Source organism: Urocampus carinirostris, unplaced genomic scaffold, assembly GCF_059441175.1.
Source record: "Urocampus carinirostris isolate Australia breed hairy pipefish unplaced genomic scaffold, RoL_Ucar_1.0 HiC_scaffold_47, whole genome shotgun sequence".
Classification (NCBI taxonomy): Eukaryota; Metazoa; Chordata; class Actinopteri; order Syngnathiformes; family Syngnathidae; genus Urocampus; species Urocampus carinirostris.
In genome coordinates, this window is record NW_028283154.1 from 93,598 (window position 1) to 113,983 (window position 20,386).

A 20,386-nucleotide genomic window follows, 5' to 3' on the forward strand; every position below is an offset into this window, starting at 1 on the left:
TTTTCGACACACTACCCCCCTTACGTATTTTTCGATATTTTTGACATACTCACCCCTTTGTTTTTTTTCAACATTTTCGACACACTACCCCCCCTTACGTATTTTTCGATATTTTCGACATACTCACCCCTTTGAGTTTTTTCCATATTTTCGACACACTACCCCCCCTTACGTATTTTTCGATATTTTCGACATACTCACCCCTTTGTTTTTTTTCAACATTTTCGACACACTACCCCCCCTTACGTATTTTTCGATATTTTCGACATACTCACCCCTTTGTTTTTTTTTCACATTTTCGACACACTACCCCCCCTTACGTATTTTTCGATATTTTCGACATACTAACCCTTTTGTTTTTTTTTCACATTTTCGACACACTACCCCCCCTTACGTATTTTTCGATATTTTCGACATACTAACCCCTTTGTTTTTTTTTCACATTTTCGACACACTACCCCCCCTTACGTATTTTTCGATATTTTCGACATACTAACCCCTTTGTTTTTTTTCCCACATTTTCGACACACTACCCCCCCTTACGTATTTTTCGATATTTTCGACATACTAACCCTTTTGTTTTTTTTTCACATTTTCGACACACTACCCCCCCTTACGTATTTTTCGATATTTTCGACATACTAACCCCTTTGTTTTTTTTCCCACATTTTCGACACACTACCCCCCCTTATGTATTTTTCCATATTTTCGACATACTAACCCCTTTGTTTTTTTTCAACATTTTCGACACACTACCCCCCCTTACGTATTTTTCGATATTTTCGACATACTAACCCCTTTGTTTTTTTTTCCACATTTTCGACACACTACCCCCCCTTACGTATTTTTCGATATTTTCGACATACTCACCCCTTTGTTTTTTTTCAACATTTTCGACACACTACCCCCCCTTACGTATTTTTCGATATTTTCGACATACTAACCCCTTTGTTTTTTTTTCCACATTTTCGACACACTACCCCCCCTTACGTATTTTTCGATATTTTCGACATACTCACCCCTTTGTTTTTTTTCAACATTTTCGACACACTACCCCCCCTTACGTATTTTTCGATATTTTCGACATACTCACCCCTTTGTTTTTTTTCAACATTTTCGACACACTACCCCCCCCTTACGTATTTTTCGATATTTTCGACATACTAACCCCTTTGTTTTTTTTTCCACATTTTCGACACACTACCCCCCCTTATGTATTTTTCCATATTTTCGACATACTAACCCCTTTGTTTTTTTTCCATATTTTCGACACACTACCCCACCTTACGTAATTTTCCATATTTTCGACATACTAACCCCTTTGTTTTTTTTCAACATTTTCGACACACTACCCCCCTTACGTATTTTTCGATATTTTTGACATACTCACCCCTTTGTTTTTTTTCAACATTTTCGACACACTACCCCCCCTTACGTATTTTTCGATATTTTCGACATACTCACCCCTTTGAGTTTTTTCCATATTTTCGACACACTACCCCCCCTTACGTATTTTTCGATATTTTCGACATACTCACCCCTTTGTTTTTTTTCAACATTTTCGACACACTACCCCCTCTTACGTATTTTTCGATATTTTCGACATACTCACCCCTTTGAGTTTTTTCCATATTTTCGACACACTACCCCCCCTTACGTATTTTTCGATATTTTCGACATACTAACCCCTTTGTTTTTTTTCAACATTTTCGACACACTACCCCCCCTTACGTATTTTTCGATATTTTCGACATACTAACCCCTTTGTTTTTTTTCCCACATTTTCGACACACTACCCCCCCTTACGTATTTTTCGATATTTTCGACACACTACCCCCCCTTATGTATTTTTCCATATTTTCGACACACTAACCCCTTTGTTTTTTTTCAACATTTTCGACACACTACCCCCCCTTACGTATTTTTCGATATTTTCGACATACTCACCCCTTTGTTTTTTTTTCACATTTTCGACACACTACCCCCCCTTACGTATTTTTCGATATTTTCGACACACTCACCCCTTTGTTTTTTTTCAACATTTTCGACACACTACCCCCCCTTACGTTTTTTTCCATATTTTCGACATACTCACCCCTTTGAGTTTTTTCCACATTTTCGACACACTACCCCCCCTTACGTATTTTTCCATATTTTCGACATACTAACCCCTTTGTTTTTTTTCAACATTTTCGACACACTACCCCCCCTTACGTATTTTTCGATATTTTCGACATACTCACCCCTTTGTTTTTTTTCAACATTTTCGACACACTACCCCCCCTTACGTATTTTTCCACATTTTCGACACACTACCCCCCCTTACGTATTTTTCGATATTTTCGACATACTAACCCCTTTGTTTTTTTTTCCACATTTTCGACACACTACCCCCCCTTATGTATTTTTCCATATTTTCGACATACTAACCCCTTTGTTTTTTTTCCATATTTTCGACACACTACCCCACCTTACGTAATTTTCCATATTTTCGACATACTAACCCCTTTGTTTTTTTTCAACATTTTCGACACACTACCCCCCCTTACGTATTTTTCGATATTTTCGACATACTAACCCCTTTGTTTTTTTTCCACATTTTCGACACACTACCCCCCCTTACGTATTTTTCGATATTTTTGACATACTCACCCCTTTGTTTTTTTTCAACATTTTCGACACACTACCCCCCCCTTACGTATTTTTCGATATTTTCGACATACTCACCCCTTTGAGTTTTTTCCATATTTTCGACACACTACCCCCCCTTACGTATTTTTCGATATTTTCGACATACTCACCCCTTTGTTTTTTTTCAACATTTTCGACACACTACCCCCTCTTACGTATTTTTCGATATTTTCGACATACTCACCCCTTTGAGTTTTTTCCATATTTTCGACACACTACCCCCCCCTTACGTATTTTTCGATATTTTCAACATACTAACCCCTTTGTTTTTTTCAACATTTTCGACACACTACCCCCCCTTACGTATTTTTCGATATTTTCGACATACTAACCCCTTTGTTTTTTTTCCATATTTTCGACACACTACCCCCCCTTACGTATTTTTCCATATTTTCGACATACTAACCCCTTTGTTTTTTTTCAACATTTTCGACACACTACCCCCCCTTACGTATTTTTCGATATTTTCGACATACTAACCCCTTTGTTTTTTTTCAACATTTTCGACACACTACCCCCCCTTACCTATTTTTCGATATTTTCGACATACTAACCCCTTTGTTTTTTTTCAACATTTTCGACACACTACCCCCCCTTACGTATTTTTCGATATTTTCGACACACTACCCCCCCTTATGTATTTTTCCATATTTTCGACACACTAACCCCTTTGTTTTTTTTCAACATTTTCGACACACTACCCCCCCTTACGTATTTTTCGATATTTTCGACATACTCACCCCTTTGTTTTTTTTTCACATTTTCGACACACTACCCCCCCTTACGTATTTTTCGATATTTTCGACACACTCACCCCTTTGTTTTTTTTCAACATTTTCGACACACTACCCCCCCCTTACGTTTTTTTCCATATTTTCGACATACTCACCCCTTTGAGTTTTTTCCACATTTTCGACACACTACCCCCCCTTACGTATTTTTCCATATTTTCGACATACTAACCCCTTTGTTTTTTTTCAACATTTTCGACACACTACCCCCCCTTACGTATTTTTCGATATTTTCGACATACTCACCCCTTTGTTTTTTTTCAACATTTTCGACACACTACCCCCCCTTACGTATTTTTCGATATTTTCGACATACTCACCCCTTTGTTTTTTTTCAACATTTTCGACACACTACCCCCCCTTACGTATTTTTCGATATTTTCGACATACTAACCCCTTTGTTTTTTTTTCCACATTTTCGACACACTACCCCCCCCTTTCGTATTTTTCGATATTTTCGACATACTAACCCCTTTGTTTTTTTTCAACATTTTCGACACACTACCCCCCCTTACGTATTTTTCCACATTTTCGACACACTACCCCCCCTTACGTATTTTTCCATATTTTCGACATACTAACCCCTTTGTTTTTTTTCCCACATTTTCGACACACTACCCCCCCCTTATGTATTTTTCCATATTTTCGACATACTAACCCCTTTGTTTTTTTTCAACATTTTCGACACACTACCCCCCCTTACGTATTTTTCCATATTTTCGACACACTACCCCCCCTTATGTATTTTTCCATATTTTCGACATACTAACCCCTTTGTTTTTTTTCAACATTTTCGACACACTACCCCCCCTTACGTATTTTTCGATATTTTCGACATACTCACCCCTTTGTTTTTTTTCAACATTTTCGACACACTACCCCCCCCTTACGTATTTTTCGATATTTTCGACATACTAACCCCTTTGTTTTTTTTCCACATTTTCGACACACTACCCCCCCTTACGTATTTTTCCATATTTTCGACATACTAACCCCTTTGTTTTTTTTCAACATTTTCGACACACTACCCCCCCTTACGTATTTTTCGATATTTTCGACATACTCACCCCTTTGAGTTTTTCCATATTTTCGACATACTACCCCCCCTTATGTATTTTTCCATATTTTCGACACACTACCCCCCCTTACGTATTTTTCGATATTTTCGACATACTAACCCCTTTGTTTTTTTTCAACATTTTCGACACACTACCCCCCTTACGTATTTTTCGATATTTTCGACATACTAACCCCTTTGTTTTTTTTCCATATTTTCGACACACTACCCCCCCTTACGTATTTTTCGATATTTTCGACATACTAACCCCTTTGTTTTTTTTCCCACATTTTCGACACACTACCCCCCCTTACGTATTTTTCGATATTTTCGACATACTCACCCCTTTGTTTTTTTTCCACATTTTCGACATACTACCTCCCCTTACGTATTTTTCCAAATTTTCGACATACTCACCCCTTTGTTTTTTTTCAACATTTTCGACACACTACCCCCCTTACGTATTTTTCGATATTTTCGACATACTAACCCCTTTGTTTTTTTTCAACATTTTCGACACACTACCCCCCCTTACGTATTTTTCCATATTTTCGACATACTCACCCCTTTGAGTTTTTCCATATTTTCGACACACTACCCCCCCCTTACGTATTTTTCCATATTTTCGACATACTAACCCCTTTGTTTTTTTTCAACATTTTTGACACACTACCCCCCCTTACGTATTTTTCGTTATTTTCGACATACTCACCCCTTTGAGTTTTTTCCATATTTTCGACACACTACCCCCCCCTTACGTATTTTTCCATATTTTCGACATACTAACCCCTTTGTTTTTTTTCCACATTTTCGACACACTACCCCCCCTTACGTATTTTTCGATATTTTCGACATACTAACCCCTTTGTTTTTTTTCAACATTTTCGACACACTACCCCCCCCTTACGTATTTTTCCATATTTTCGACATACTAACCCCTTTGTTTTTTTTCAACATTTTCGACACACTACCCCCCCCTTACGTATTTTTCGATATTTTCGACATACTAACCCCTTTGTTTTTTTTTCCACATTTTCGACACACTACCCCCCCTTACGTATTTTTCGATATTTTCGACATACTCACCCCTTTGTTTTTTTTCAACATTTTCGACACACTACCCCCCCTTACGTATTTTTCGATATTTTCGACATACTCTCACCCCTTTGTTTTTTTTCCACATTTTCGACACACTACCCCCCCTTACGTATTTTTCCATATTTTCGACATACTAACCCCTTTGTTTTTTTTCAACATTTTCGACACACTACCCCCCCTTACGTATTTTTCGATATTTTCGACATACTAACCCCTTTGTTTTTTTTCCACATTTTCGACACACTACCCCCCCTTACGTATTTCGATATTTTCGACATACTAACCCCTTTGTTTTTTTCCACATTTTCGACACACTACCCCCCCTTACGTATTTTTCCATATTTTCGACATACTAACCCCTTTGTTTTTTTTCAACATTTTCGACACACTACCCCCCCTTACGTATTTCGATATTTTCGACATACTAACCCCTTTGTTTTTTTCCACATTTTCGACACACTACCCCCCCTTACGTATTTTTCCTTATTTTCGACATACTAACCCCTTTGTTTTTTTTCAACATTTTCGACACACTACCCCCCCTTACGTATTTTTCGATATTTTCGACATACTCACCCCTTTGAGTTTTTTCAACATTTTCGACACACTACCCCCCCTTACGTATTTTTCCATATTTTCGACATACTAACCCTTTTGTTTTTTTTCAACATTTTCGACACACAACCCCCCCTTACGTATTTTTCGATATTTTCGACATACTCACCCCTTTGAGTTTTTTCCACATTTTCGACACACTACCCCCCCTTACGTATTTTTCCATATTTTCGACATACTCACCCCTTTGTTTTTTTTTCCATATTTTCGACACACTACCCCCCCTTACGTATTTTTCGATATTTTCGACATACTAACCGCTTTGTTTATTTTTCACATTTTCGACACACTACCCCCCCTTACGTATTTTTCGATATTTTCGACATACTAACCCCTTTGTTTTTTTTCCCACATTTTCGACACACTACCCCCCCTTACGTATTTTTCGATATTTTCGACATACTAACCCCTTTGTTTTTTTTCAACATTTTCGACACACTACCCCCCCTTACGTTTTTTTCGATATTTTCGACATACTAACCCCTTTGTTTTTTTTCAACATTTTCGACACACTACCCCCCCTTACGTATTTTTCCATATTTTCGACATACTACCCCCCCTTATGTATTTTTCCATATTTTCGACATACTAACCCCTTTGTTTTTTTAAACATTTTCGACACACTACCCCCCCTTACGTATTTTTCCATATTTTCGACATACTCACCCCTTTGTTTTTTTTCCATATTTTCGACACACTACCCCCCCTTACGTATTTTTCGATATTTTCGACATACTAACCCCTTTGTTTTTTTTCAACATTTTCGACACACTACCCCCCCTTACGTATTTTTCCATATTTTCGACATATTAACCCCTTTGTTTTTTTTCAACATTTTCGACACATTACCCCCCCTTACGTATTTTTCCATATTTTCGACATACTAACCCCTTTGTTTTTTTTCAACATTTTCGACACACTACCCCCCCCTTACGTATTTTTCGATATTTTCGACATACTCACCCCTTTGTTTTTTTTCAACATTTTCGACACACTACCCCCCCTTACGTATTTTTCCATATTTTCGACATACTGACCCCTTTGTTTTTTTTCAACATTTTCGACACACTACCCCCCCTTACGTATTTTTCGATATTTTCGACATACTAACCCCTTTGTTTTTTTTCCACATTTTCGACACACTACCCCCCCTTACGTATTTTTCGATATTTTCGACATACTAACCCCTTTGTTTTTTTTCAACATTTTCGACACACTACCCCCCCTTACGTTTTTTTCCATATTTTCGACATACTCACCCCTTTGAGTTTTTTCCACATTTTCGACACACTACCCCCCCTTACGTATTTTTCCATATTTTCGACACACTACCCCCCCTTATGTATTTTTCCATATTTTCGACATACTAACCCCTTTGTTTTTTTTCAACATTTTCGACACACTACCCCCCCCTTACGTATTTTTCCATATTTCCGACATACTAACCCCTTTGTTTTTTTTCAACATTTTCGACACACTACCCCCCCTTACGTATTTTTCGATATTTTCGACATACTAACCCCTTTGTTTTTTTTTCACATTTTCGACACACTACCCCCCTTACGTATTTTTCGATATTTTCGACATACTAACCCCTTTGTTTTTTTTCCCAAATTTTCGACACACTACCCCCCCTTACGTATTTTTCGATATTTTCGACATACTAACCCCTTTGTTTTTTTTCCACATTTTCGACACACTACCCCCCTTACGTATTTTTCCATATTTTCGACATACTAACCCCTTTGTTTTTTTTCCATATTTTCGACACACTACCCCCCCTTACGTATTTTTCCATATTTTCGACATACTAACCCCTTTGTTTTTTTTCAACATTTTCGACACACAACCCCCTCTTACGTATTTTTCGATATTTTCGACATACTAACCCCTTTGTTTTTTTTCCCACATTTTCGACACACTACCCCCCCTTACGTATTTTTCCATATTTTCGACATACTCACCCCTTTGTTTTTTTTCAACATTTTCGACACACTACCCCCCCTTACGTATTTTTCGATATTTTCGACATACTAACCCCTTTGTTTTTTTTCAACATTTTTGACACACTACCCCCCCTTACGTATTTTTCCATATTTTCGACATACTAACCCCTTTGTTTTTTTTTCACATTTTCGACACACTACCCCCCCTTACGTATTTTTCGATATTTTCGACATACTCACCCCTTTGAGTTTTTTCCACATTTTCGACACACTACCCCCCCTTACGTATTTTTCCATATTTTCGACATACTAACCCCTTTGTTTTTTTTCAACATTTTCGACACACTACCCCCCCTTACGTATTTTTCCATATTTTCGACATACTCACCCCTTTGAGTTTTTCCATATTTTCGACACACTACCCCCCCTTACGTATTTTTCCATATTTTCGACATACTAACCCCTTTGTTTTTTTTCAACATTTTCGACACACTACCCCCCCCTTACGTATTTTTCGATATTTTCGACATACTAACCCCTTTGTTTTTTTTCCACATTTTCGACACACTACCCCCCCTTACGTATTTTTCGATATTTTCGACATACTAACCCCTTTGTTTTTTTTTCACATTTTCGACACACTACCCCCCCTTACGTATTTTTCGATATTTTCGACATACTAACCCCTTTGTTTTTTTTCAACATTTTCGACACACTACCCCCCCCTTACGTATTTTTCGATATTTTCGACATACTCACCCCTTTGAGTTTTTCCATATTTCGACACACTACCCCCCCTTACGTATTTTTCCATATTTTCGACATACTCACCCCTTTGAGTTTTTCCATATTTTCGACACACTACCCCCCCCTTACGTATTTTTCCATATTTTCGACATACTAACCCCTTTGTTTTTTTTCAACATTTTCGACACACTACCCCCCCCTTACGTATTTTTCGTTATTTTCGACATACTCACCCCTTTGTTTTTTTTTCCCACATTTTCGACACACTACCCCCCCTTACGTATTTTTCGATATTTTCGACATACTCACCCCTTTGAGTTTTTTCCATATTTTCAACACACTACCCCCCCTTATGTATTTTTCGATATTTTCGACATACTCACCCCTTTGTTTTTTTTCCATATTTTCGACACACTACCCCCCCTTACGTATTTTTCCATATTTTCGACATACTAACCCCTTTGTTTTTTTTCAACATTTTCGACACACTACCCCCCCTTACGTATTTTTCCATATTTTCGACATACTAACCCCTTTGTTTTTTTTCCACATTTTCGACACACTATCCCCCCTTACGTATTTTTCGATATTTTCGACATACTAACCCCTTTGTTTTTTTTTCACATTTTCGACACACTACCCCCCCTTACGTATTTTTCGATATTTTCGACATACTAACCCCTTTGTTTTTTTTTCCATATTTTCGACACACTACCCCCCCTTACGTATTTTTCCATATTTTCGACATACTAACCCCTTTGTTTTTTTTCAACATTTTCGACACACTACCCCCCCTTACGTATTTTTCGATATTTTCGACATACTAACCCCCTTTGTTTTTTTTCCACATTTTCGACACACTACCCCCCCTTACGTATTTTTCGATATTTTCGACATACTAACCCCTTTGTTTTTTTTTCACATTTTCGACACACTACCCCCCCTTACGTATTTTTCGATATTTTCGACATACTAACCCCTTTGTTTTTTTTCAACATTTTCGACACACTACCCCCCCTTACGTATTTTTCGATATTTTCGACATACTCACCCCTTTGAGTTTTTTCCATATTTTCGACACACTACCCCCCCTTACGTATTTTTCCATATTTTCGACATACTCACCCCTTTGAGTTTTTCCATATTTTCGACACACTACCCCCCCTTACGTATTTTTCCATATTTTCGACATACTAACCCCTTTGTTTTTTTTCAACATTTTCGACACACTACCCCCCCTTACGTATTTTTCGTTATTTTCGACATACTCACCCCTTTGTTTTTTTTTCCCACATTTTCGACACACTACCCCCCCTTACGTATTTTTCGATATTTTCGACATACTCACCCCTTTGAGTTTTTTCCATATTTTCAACACACTACCCCCCCTTACGTATTTTTCGATATTTTCGACATACTCACCCCTTTGTTTTTTTTCCATATTTTCGACACACTACCCCCCCTTACGTATTTTTCCATATTTTCGACATACTAACCCCTTTGGCTTTGGTTTTTTTTCACATTTTCGACACACTACCCCCCCTTACGTATTTTTCGATATTTTCGACATACTAACCCCTTTGTTTTTTTTCCCACATTTTCGACACACTACCCCCCCTTACGTATTTTTCGATATTTTCGACATACTAACCCCTTTGTTTTTTTTCCCACATTTTCGACACACTACCCCCCCTTACGTATTTTTCGATATTTTCGACATACTAACCCCTTTGTTTTTTTTCCACATTTTCGACACACTACCCCCCCTTACGTATTTTTCGATATTTTCGACATACTCACCCCTTTGAGTTTTTCCATATTTTCGACACACTACCCCCCCTTACGTATTTTTCGATATTTTCGACATACTAACCCCTTTGTTTTTTTTCCCACATTTTCGACACACTACCCCCCCTTACGTATTTTTCGATATTTTCGACATACTAACCCCTTTGTTTTTTTCAACATTTTCGACACACTACCCCCCCTTACGTATTTTTCGATATTTTCGACATACTAACCCCTTTGTTTTTTTTCCACATTTTCGACACACTACCCCCCCTTACGTATTTTTCGATATTTTCGACATACTAACCCCTTTGTTTTTTTTCCACATTTTCGACACACTACCCCCCTTACGTATTTTTCCATATTTTCGACATACTAACCCCTTTGTTTTTTTTCCATATTTTCGACACACTACCCCCCCTTACGTATTTTTCCATATTTTCGACATACTAACCCCTTTGTTTTTTTTCAACATTTTCGACACACTACCCCCCCTTACGTATTTTTCGATATTTTCGACATACTCACCCCTTTGAGTTTTTTCCATATTTTCAACACACTACCCCCCCTTACGTATTTTTCGATATTTTCGACATACTCACCCCTTTGTTTTTTTTCCATATTTTCGACACACTACCCCCCCTTACGTATTTTTCCATATTTTCGACATACTAACCCCTTTGTTTTTTTTCAACATTTTCGACACACTACCCCCCCTTACGTATTTTTCCATATTTTCGACATACTAACCCCTTTGTTTTTTTTCCACATTTTCGACACACTATCCCCCCTTACGTATTTTTCGATATTTTCGACATACTAACCCCTTTGTTTTTTTTTCACATTTTCGACACACTACCCCCCCTTACGTATTTTTCGATATTTTCGACATACTAACCCCTTTGTTTTTTTTCCATATTTTCGACACACTACCCCCCCTTACGTATTTTTCCATATTTTCGACATACTAACCCCTTTGTTTTTTTTCAACATTTTCGACACACTACCCCCCCTTACGTATTTTTCGATATTTTCGACATACTAACCCCTTTGTTTTTTTTCCACATTTTCGACACACTACCCCCCCTTACGTATTTTTCGATATTTTCGACATACTAACCCCTTTGTTTTTTTTTCACATTTTCGACACACTACCCCCCCTTACGTATTTTTCGATATTTTCGACATACTAACCCCTTTGTTTTTTTTCAACATTTTCGACACACTACCCCCCCTTACGTATTTTTCGATATTTTCGACATACTAACCCCTTTGTTTTTTTTCCATATTTTCGACACACTACCCCCCCTTACGTATTTTTCCATATTTTCGACATACTCACCCCTTTGAGTTTTTCCATATTTTCGACACACTACCCCCCCTTACGTATTTTTCCATATTTTCGACATACTAACCCCTTTGTTTTTTTTCAACATTTTCGACACACTACCCCCCCTTACGTATTTTTCGTTATTTTCGACATACTCACCCCTTTGTTTTTTTTTCCCACATTTTCGACACACTACCCCCCCCTTACGTATTTTTCGATATTTTCGACATACTCACCCCTTTGAGTTTTTTCCATATTTTCAACACACTACCCCCCCTTACGTATTTTTCGATATTTTCGACATACTCACCCCTTTGTTTTTTTTCCATATTTTCGACACACTACCCCCCCTTACGTATTTTTCCATATTTTCGACATACTAACCCCTTTGGTTTTTTTTCACATTTTCGACACACTACCCCCCCTTACGTATTTTTCGATATTTTCGACATACTAACCCCTTTGTTTTTTTTCCCACATTTTCGACACACTACCCCCCCTTACGTATTTTTCGATATTTTCGACATACTAACCCCTTTGTTTTTTTTCCCACATTTTCGACACACTACCCCCCCTTACGTATTTTTCGATATTTTCGACATACTAACCCCTTTGTTTTTTTTCCACATTTTCGACACACTACCCCCCCTTACGTATTTTTCGATATTTTCGACATACTCACCCCTTTGAGTTTTTCCATATTTTCGACACACTACCCCCCCTTACGTATTTTTCGATATTTTCGACATACTAACCCCTTTGTTTTTTTTCCCACATTTTCGACACACTACCCCCCCTTACGTATTTTTCGATATTTTCGACATACTAACCCCTTTGTTTTTTTCAACATTTTCGACACACTACCCCCCCTTACGTATTTTTCGATATTTTCGACATACTAACCCCTTTGTTTTTTTTCCACATTTTCGACACACTACCCCCCCTTACGTATTTTTCGATATTTTCGACATACTAACCCCTTTGTTTTTTTTCCACATTTTTGACACACTACCCCCCCTTACGTATTTTTCGATATTTTCGACATACTCACCCCTTTGAGTTTTTCCATATTTTCGACACACTACCCCCCCTTACGTATTTTTGCATATTTTCGACATACTCACCCCTTTGAGTTTTTCCATATTTTCGACACACTACCCCCCCTTACGTATTTTTCGATATTTTCGACATACTAACCCCTTTGTTTTTTTTCAACATTTTCGACACACTACCCCCCCTTACGTATTTTTCGATATTTTCGACATACTAACCCCTTTGTTTTTTTTCCACATTTTCGACACACTACCCCCCCTTACGTATTTCGATATTTTCGACATACTAACCCCTTTGTTTTTTTCCACATTTTCGACACACTACCCCCCCTTACGTATTTTTCCATATTTTCGACATACTAACCCCTTTGTTTTTTTTCAACATTTTCGACACACTACCCCCCCTTACGTATTTCGATATTTTCGACATACTAACCCCTTTGTTTTTTTCCACATTTTCGACACACTACCCCCCCTTACGTATTTTTCCTTATTTTCGACATACTAACCCCTTTGTTTTTTTTCAACATTTTCGACACACTACCCCCCCTTACGTATTTTTCGATATTTTCGACATACTAACCCCTTTGTTTTTTTTCAACATTTTCAACACACTACCCCCCCTTACGTATTTTTCGATATTTTCGACATACTAACCCCTTTGTTTTTTTTCCCACATTTTCGACACACTACCCCCCCTTACGTATTTTTCGATATTTTCGACATACCAACCCCTTTGTTTTTTTTCCACATTTTCGACACACTACCCCCCCTTACGTATTTTTCGATATTTTCGACATACTAACCCCTTTGTTTTTTTTTCACATTTTCGACACACTACCCCCCCTTACGTATTTTTCGATATTTTCGACATACTCACCCCTTTGTTTTTTTTCAACATTTTCGACACACTACCCCCCCCTTACGTATTTTTCGATATTTTCGACATACTCACCCCTTTGAGTTTTTTCCACATTTTCGACACACTACCCCCCCTTACGTATTTCTCCATATTTTCGACATACTAACCCCTTTGTTTTTTTTCAACATTTTCGACACACTACCCCCCCTTACGTATTTTTCCATATTTTCGACATACTAACCCCTTTGTTTTTTTTCAACATTTTCGACACACTACCCCCCCTTACGTATTTTTCCATATTTTCGACATACTCACCCCTTTGAGTTTTTCCATATTTTCGACACACTACCCCCCCTTACGTATTTTTCCATATTTTCGACACACTAACCCCTTTGTTTTTTTTCAACATTTTCGACACACTACCCCCCCTTACGTATTTTTCCATATTTTCGACATATTAACCCCTTTGTTTTTTTTCAACATTTTCGACACACTACCCCCCCTTACGTATTTTTCCATATTTTCGACATACTAACCCCTTTGTTTTTTTTTCCACATTTTCGACACACTACCCCCCCTTACGTATTTCGATATTTTCGACATACTAACCCCTTTGTTTTTTTCAACATTTTCGACACACTACCCCCCCTTACGTATTTTTCCATATTTTCGACATACTAACCCCTTTGTTTTTTTTCAACATTTTCGACACACTACGCCCCCTTACGTATTTTTCCATATTTTCGACATACTAACCCCTTTGTTTTTTTTTCCACATTTTCGACACACTACCCCCCCTTACGTTTTTCGATATTTTCGACATACTAACCCCTTTGTTTTTTTCAACATTTTCGACACACTACCCCCCCTTACGTATTTTTCGATATTTTCGACATACTAACCCCTTTGTTTTTTTCAACATTTTCGACACACTACCCCCCCTTACGTATTTTTCGATATTTTCGACATACTAACCCCTTTGTTTTTTTCAACATTTTCGACACACTACCCCCCCTTACGTATTTTTCCATATTTTCGACATACTAACCCCTTTGTTTTTTTTTCCACATTTTCGACACACTACCCCCCCTTACGTATTTCGATATTTTCGACATACTAACCCCTTTGTTTTTTTCAACATTTTCGACACACTACCCCCCCTTACGTATTTTTCCATATTTTCGACATACTAACCCCTTTGTTTTTTTTCAACATTTTCGACACACTACCCCCCCTTACGTATTTTTCCATATTTTCGACATACTAACCCCTTTGTTTTTTTTTCCACATTTTTGACACACTACCCCCCCCTTACGTTTTTCGATATTTTCGACATACTAACCCCTTTGTTTTTTTCAACATTTTCGACACACTACCCCCCCTTACGTATTTTTCGATATTTTCGACATACTAACCCCTTTGTTTTTTTCAACATTTTCGACACACTACCCCCCCTTACGTATTTTTCCATATTTTCGACATACTAACCCCTTTGTTTTTTTTTCCACATTTTCGACACACTACCCCCCCTTACGTATTTCGATATTTTCGACATACTAACCCCTTTGTTTTTTTCAACATTTTCGACACACTACCCCCCCTTACGTATTTTTCCATATTTTCGACATACTAACCCCTTTGTTTTTTTTCAACATTTTCGACACACTACCCCCCCTTACGTATTTTTCGATATTTTTGACATACTAACCCCTTTGGTTTTTTTCCACATTTTCGACACACTACCCCCCCTTACGTATTTTTCCATATTTTCGACATACTAACCCCTTTGTTTTTTTTCAACATTTTCGACACACTACCCCCCCTTACGTATTTTTCGATATTTTCGACATACTAACCCCTTTGTTTTTTTTCCACATTTTCGACACACTACCCCCCCTTACGTATTTTTCCATATTTTCGACATACTAACCCCTTTGTTTTTTTTCCCACATTTTCGACACACTACCCCCCCTTACGTATTTTTCGATATCTTCGACATACTAACCCCTTTGTTTTTTTTCAACATTTTCGACACACTACCCCCCCTTACGTATTTTTCGATATTTTCGACATACTAACCCCTTTGTTTTTTTTCAACATTTTCGACACACTACCCCCCCTTACGTATTTTTCGATATTTTCGACATACTAACCCCTTTGTTTTTTTTCCCACATTTTCGACACACTACCCCCCCTTACGTATTTTTCGATATCTTCGACATACTAACCCCTTTGTTTTTTTTCAACATTTTCGACACACTACCCCCCCTTACGTATTTTTCGATATTTTCGACATACTAACCCCTTTGTTTTTTTTCCACATTTTCGACACACTACCCCCCCTTACGTATTTTTCGATATTTTCGACATACTAACCCCTTTGTTTTTTTTTCACATTTTCGACACACTACCCCCCCTTACGTATTTTTCGATATTTTCGACATACTAACCCCTTTGTTTTTTTTCAACATTTTCGACACACTACCCCCCCTTACGTATTTTTCGATATTTTCGACATACTCACCCCTTTGAGTTTTTCCATATTTTCGACACACTACCCCCCCTTACGTATTTTTCCATATTTTTGACATACTAACCCCTTTGTTTTTTTTCAACATTTTCGACACACTACCCCCCCTTACGTATTTTTCCATATTTTCGACATACTAACCCCTTTGTTTTTTTTTCCACATTTTCGACACACTACCCCCCCTTACGTATTTCGATATTTTCGACATACTAACCCCTTTGTTTTTTTCAACATTTTCGACACACTACCCCCCCTTACGTATTTTTCGATATTTTAGACATACTAACCCCTTTGTTTTTTTCAACATTTTCGACACACTACCCCCCCTTACGTATTTTTCCATATTTTCGACATACTAACCCCTTTGTTTTTTTTTCCACATTTTCGACACACTACCCCCCCTTACGTATTTCGATATTTTCGACATACTAACCCCTTTGTTTTTTTCAACATTTTCGACACACTACCCCCCCTTACGTATTTTTCCATATTTTCGACATACTAACCCCTTTGTTTTTTTTCAACACTTTCGACACACTACCCCCCCTTACGTATTTTTCGATATTTTCGACATACTAACCCCTTTGGTTTTTTTCCACATTTTCGACACACTACCCCCCCTTACGTATTTTTCCATATTTTCGACATACTAACCCCTTTGTTTTTTTTCAACATTTTCGACACACTACCCCCCCTTACGTATTTTTCGATATTTTCGACATACTAACCCCTTTGTTTTTTTTCCACATTTTCGACACACTACCCCCCCTTACGTATTTTTCCATATTTTCGACATACTAACCCCTTTGTTTTTTTTCAACATTTTCGACACACTACCCCCCCTTACGTATTTTTCGATATTTTCGACATACTAACCCCTTTGTTTTTTTTCCCACATTTTCGACACACTACCCCCCCTTACGTATTTTTCGATATCTTCGACATACTAACCCCTTTGTTTTTTTTCCATATTTTCGACACACTACCCCCCCTTACGTATTTTTCGATATTTTCGACATACTAACCCCTTTGTTTTTTTTCAACATTTTCGACACACTACCCCCCCTTACTTATTTTTCAATATTTTCGACATACTAACCCCTTTGTTTTTTTTCAACATTTTCGACACACTACCCCCCCTTACGTATTTTTCGATATTTTCGACATACTAACCCCTTTGTTTTTTTTCCCACATTTTCGACACACTACCCCCCCTTACGTATTTTTCGATATTTTCGACATACTCACACCTTTGAGTTTTTTCCACATTTTCGACACACTACCCCCCCTTACGTATTTTTCGATATTTTCGACATACTAACCCCTTTGTTTTTTTCAACATTTTCGACACACTACCCCCCCTTACGTATTTTTCGATATTTTCGACATACTAACCCCTTTGTTTTTTTTCAACATTTTCGACACACTACCCCCCCTTACGTATTTTTCGATATTTTCGACATACTAACCCCTTTGTTTTTTTTCCATATTTTCGACACACTACCCCCCCTTACGTATTTTTCCATATTTTCGACATACTAACCCCTTTGTTTTTTTCAACATTTTCGACACACTACCCCCCCTTACGTATTTTTCGATATTTTCGACATACTAACCCCTTTGTTTTTTTTCCCACATTTTCGACACACTACCCCCCCTTACGTATTTTTCCATATTTTCGACATACTAACCCCTTTGTTTTTTTTCCCACATTTTCGACACACTACCCCCCCTTACGTTTTTCGATATTTTCGACATACTAACCCCTTTGTTTTTTTCAACATTTTCGACACACTACCCCCCCTTACGTATTTTTCCACATTTTCGACACACTACCCCCCCTTACGTATTTTTCCATATTTTCGACATACTCACCCCTTTGTTATTTTTCCACATTTTCGACACACTACCCCCCCTTACGTTTTTCGATATTTTCGACATACTAACCCCTTTGTTTTTTTCAACATTTTCGACACACTACCCCCCCTTACGTATTTTTCCACATTTTCGACACACTACCCCCCCTTACGTATTTTTCCATATTTTCGACATACTCACCCCTTTGTTATTTTTCCACATTTTCGACACACTACCCCCCCTTACATATTTTTCGATATTTTCGACATACTAACCCCTTTGTTTTTTTTCAACATTTTCGACACACTACCCCCCCTTATGTATTTTTCGATATTTTCGACATACTCACCCCTTTGAGTTTTTTCCACATTTTCGACACACTACCCCCCCCTTACGTATTTTTCGATATTTTCGACATACTAACCCCTTTGTTTTTTTCAACATTTTCGACACACTACCCCCCCTTACGTATTTTTCGATATTTTCGACATACTAACCCCTTTGGTTTTTTTCACATTTTCGACACACTACCCCCCCTTATGTATTTTTCGATATTTTCGACATACTAACCCCTTTGGTTTTTTTCACATTTTCGACACACTACCCCCCCTTACGTATTTTTCCATATTTTCGACATACTAACCCCTTTGTTTTTTTTCAACATTTTCGACACACTACCCCCCCTTACGTATTTTTCGATATTTTCGACATACTAACCCCTTTGTTTTTTTCAAAATTTTCGACACACTACCCCCCCTTACGTATTTTTCGATATTTTCGACATACTAACCCCTTTGTTTTTTTTCCACATTTTCGACACACTACCCCCCCTTATGTATTTTTCGATATTTTCGACATACTAACCCCTTTGGTTTTTTTCAACATTTTCGACACACTACCCCCCCTTACGTATTTTTCGATATTTTCGACATACTAACCCCTTTGTTTTTTTTCCACATTTTCGACACACTACCCCCCCTTACGTATTTTTCGATATTTTCGACATACTAACCCCTTTGGTTTTTTTTCACATTTTCGACACACTACCCCCCCTTACGTATTTTTCCATATTTTCGACATACTAACCCCTTTGTTTTTTTTCCACATTTTCGACACACTACCCCCCCCTTACGTATTTTTCGATATTTTCGACATACTAACCCCTTTGGTTTTTTTTCACATTTTCGACACACTAATAATAATAATAATAATGCATTTTATTTAAAAGCGCCTTTCAGGCCACCCAAGGACACTGTACAAACAATGAAAAAATACAATTTAAAAAGTTGTAAACGAAATAATAAATAAAAACAGGACATAAAATCATAAAAACAAAGGAAATGGAGAAGCTATGTGTTGTAGGCAGTCCTGAACAGGTGTGTTTTTAGACGGGACTTAAAAGTGGAGAGAGATGTGCAGTTTTGGAGGTCCGGAGGTAGATTATTCCAAAGCTTGGGAGCAGCGCAACTGAAGGCTCTGGCTCCCATGGTGCTCAGGTGGGCAGGGGGCACTGACAGTCGGAGGGAGGACGAGGATCTGAGGGAGCGAGTGGGGACGTGCACCTGGAGAAGGTCGGACAGGTAAGGAGGAGCCAGGTTGTGGATGGCCATATATGTATATAGGATGAGTTTGTAGCTGATGCGATGCTGAACAGGAAGCCAGTGTAGCTGTTGGAGAACGGGGGTGATGTGCTGCTGGGAAGATGTTTTTGTGATGATGCGAGCAGAGGCGTTTTGAACCAGCTGAATTTTATGGAGGGACTTTTGAGGAAGGCCGAAGAGGAGAGCATTGCAGTAGTCAAGGCGGGATGTGACAAGACTGTGGACGAGAATAGCAGTGGTGCGGGGGGTGAGGGAAGGGCGGAGTCTGGTAATATTGCGGAGGTGGAAGTAAGCAGTGCGGGTGATGGTGTTGATATGTGAGTGGAAGGTAAGCATGCTATCCAGGATGACACCCAGACTCTTGACCTGGGGGGAGGGGGACACTAAGGAGCTGTCGATGTTGAGAGAGAAGTTGTTTACT